The sequence below is a fragment of the Cricetulus griseus genome, chromosome 3 (genome assembly GCF_003668045.3).
Source record: "Cricetulus griseus strain 17A/GY chromosome 3, alternate assembly CriGri-PICRH-1.0, whole genome shotgun sequence".
Classification (NCBI taxonomy): Eukaryota; Metazoa; Chordata; class Mammalia; order Rodentia; family Cricetidae; genus Cricetulus; species Cricetulus griseus.
This window is the reverse complement of record NC_048596.1, coordinates 282,052,541-282,055,872: the sequence shown is the minus strand read 5'-3', so window position 1 is coordinate 282,055,872 and position 3,332 is coordinate 282,052,541. Positions and strand designations below refer to the sequence as shown.

Here is a 3,332-nt window from a genome sequence, read left to right as displayed (position 1 = left end):
CCTTTTCTCTGACCTTTAATAACTTTCCTCTGACCTTTTACAACTTACTTTAACCCTTTATAACTTTCTGTAACAATCTTTTTCTCTGACCTCCAACAACTTGCTTTAACCCTCTATAACTTTTACCATTTGTTTTAACTCTCTATAATCTTTTATTTTATTTCTCTGACTTTCTTTTTTAGACAATTTTTTTTTCTTTATTATTTAAGTCTTTTACATTTTTTTTCATTTTTTAGTCAACATAAAAATTTTGTCAAAGTCCCTTTTATAATTCTTAATAACTTTAAGGCCCCCTTTTTTTTTTGAATATCCGGATCAGGACAGATGGTTCATCTGCCTGAGCTAGCTCCATGTGCTCAAGGCAGAGAGACCTGGGGTGGGGGTGCTGCTGGTAACCCCAGACCCTTGGCCAATCCAGGGGTGGGAAAAAGACTCCTGCAGCCCCCCCTGCATACCATGTGTGTGGAGCACAGAAAGATGAGTAGCAGATGGTGGCCTTGTAGCCATATTCCCTCAGACCAGGGAAACACCCGAGACAGCCGCTGGGGCAGAAACAGCCCTACTGGGCATGCCTCATAGACCCTCAGGTGGGAATAGAAAGGGGGTGTTGTGGTGGATCCTGAATAGACAGGAAAGAATAGACGCCAACCCAATCCGCCCACGCTGCTTATAAGGCAATGGCGCGGGAAGCCAGGCGGCAGAACCTGGCGGCTAACTGAGGCGGGTCCAAGTGTCCTTGGCCCGCGTCCATACCTCTTGGGTCCTGGGTGTCCTCAGAGTGGCAGTCTGTCCTCCGGCGCATCTGCCGATAACAGTTGAGGTGGCGCCATGTGCTCAGAGAAGAAAAGACCCCTGACCCCCTGACCCATGCATGCCACGTGCATGGGCAATGTGGGACAGAAAGAGATGCTTAAGAAACACATAACACAAATGACAGCACATTAGACAGCACAAACATTAGACAGGACAAACCGCGGCAAAGAAATGGTGCCCCAAACCAAAATTACAACCAAACCTTGGACTTTCATCCAGGGTGGAACCAAGGTTCTCGCAAGTCTGCTTACCCTATGGTTCAATTACAAATTCTGCGCAGATCAAATACAAATTACAAATTCTGCGCAGATCAAATCAAGCAACCCTCGGACTTTCATCCAGGGCAGGACTTCAGGGTCATCCCCAGAAGTCCGAATTACAAATACAAATTCTGCGCAGATCAAATACAAATCATGGCACCAAACAAAACAGCAAGAGACAAAACAAGCAAACATTGAACATTGAACATATATAAGTTTCGAGCTCGAATCATCTTACCTCCAAGATCGAATCCACTCAGGTGAAGGGTGTCGCAAATCGCGGACGAGCCCCCAAAATGTTAGACCCCCGAAAACTCAAGTATCCGGGGTCTCAGGCCAGGTTCGCGGTCACCCCAATCACCAGGCGGATTCGAGAGCTTGCTGCAAACTGCACGAGGCTTTATTGTAATTTAACGAGCTAACCCCATGTTAGCTCGGGTCTTTTACCCACCCGCCATGGCGGACAGCTAGAAAAGACGGCTCCTAAGGTCTCCCCAAAGATCTTATAGGGCAGCGTAAGGGGAGTGTCTAGGGGTACGCACAGGCTTACGATTGGTGTGCCTCCAGGCTTGGAGGGCTTGCCCTGTGTTGATTGGTCAACTGGTTGTTATGGCTCATAGGCCCTCCCAGGGTGGTTGCTATGCTCTTACGTCATTGTCGTGCGCTTGTCCGTAAAGCACACCCAGGGTCGTAAAGCATAGCGCCACCAGCTAACTTCCGATTGGCTCCTTGTCACAAGACAGGCATCTGACCTCTACGTGACCAAGGCAGGTTTATGGCAAGCACGTGTTCGGCTGTTATGGCTGCCAAAAGGAAGCTGGTTCCTTCAATCTGAGATTCATAAAATCTCTTAACTGTACTTCCCCTGTAAAAATCAAAATCAAAAAGCAGATCACATACTTCCAACATATAATGGTACAGGACATACATTACCATTCCAAAACTCAGGGAAGGGAGAACAGTGAGGAAACACTGGGCCAAAGCAAGACCAAAAACCAGCTGGGCAAACTCCAAACTCTGCATCTCCGTGTCTAAGGTCAATACGCTCTTCAGTTCTCCAACTCTGTTCAGCTTTATTGACTGCAATACACTTTCTCTTGGGCTGGTTCACAGATCTCCTCAGCAGGTACCCACGGCTCTAGCATCTCAACATCTTGTGTTCTCCAAGGAAATTGAGGCTTCAACTTCACAGCTTCACCCAATGGCCTCTCTAGGCCTCCATTCAGGGACAACCCTGACACATACTTGGCCTCAGCGGCTGTATTCCATAACTCCTTTCTTCTGTCCTTAACTCTAAACCCAGAACCACATGACCAAAGCTGCCAAGTTCTGCTGCTTGCTGGGGCTGGAGTATGGTCCCCTCTTTCAATTTTATCTTAACTAGCTTTCTGTCTTTCACTGTCTAAGCTTGGCTGTCCTAAAACTTGCTTTGTAGACCAGGCTAGCCTCAAACTCAGAGATCTGCCAGCCTCTGCTTTCCAAATGCTGGGATTAAATGCATGCACCACATTTGGGAGACATTTTCTTTCAAACCACCACACCCAGTAAAGCTATTTTACCAAGTTGGACTTGGTGATATTTGTATCTTGGTCTGTTGTTGGCTCCTGTCTGGGGTAAGTAGATGTTTGTTCTTATATCCCCAGGAATAGAGTCACACAACAGTGGTAGAGACCAACAGTCATAGGCAAATCTGTCACCTGTATGAAGCCTCTCTGCTCTAGAGAATGAAGGTGAAGATCAGGCAGATGCTGTTTCTAAGCAATCAGAGGAAAAACCCAGAGGAGGTCAGCTAGTTAATCTCTCTCTCTCTCTCTCTCTCTCTCTCTCTCTCTCTCTCTCTCTCTCTCTCTCTCTCTCTCTCTCTCTCTCTCTCTCTCTCTCTCTCTCTCTCTCTCTCTCTCTCTCTCTCTCTCTCTCTCTCTCTCTCCTCTCTCTCTCTCTCTCTCTCTCTCTCTCTCTCTCTCTCTCTCCCCCCACCGTGGCAGCTCTTGGCCACTAAGTCTGAGTATTGGGCGAAAGCCTGGAGATTTGGATGAACCACAAGACTCCTGCTCCTTTTCTGAGAGAATGTCTCCCACCTTTATTGTGGAGCAGCCTTATATACAAACTTACAAAAACCCCAGGTCAAAGGGTTCACAACAGGATATTGATCCCAGTGGGGTGAGGTCACGAAAACAGGAGGTACCTGTGGTTATGCTGGAAAACAACTCTTAGAGACCTCATGGGGGCTGGGTTCCAACACTCTCCCCTCTCTCTCCC

General features: G+C 47.4%; 1 long non-coding RNA gene across 1 annotated transcript; it reads right to left on the bottom strand.

The window, feature by feature from the left end:
- Positions 1-294: 294 nt before the first annotated feature.
- On the bottom strand, positions 295-1,489 carry LOC118238625. The gene is made up of 2 exons (XR_004769443.1): positions 1,312-1,489; positions 295-802 (listed from the first exon to the last, which is right to left on the bottom strand). It is a non-coding gene; the product is annotated as an uncharacterized LOC118238625 (long non-coding RNA).
- Positions 1,490-3,332: the final 1,843 nt, after the last annotated feature.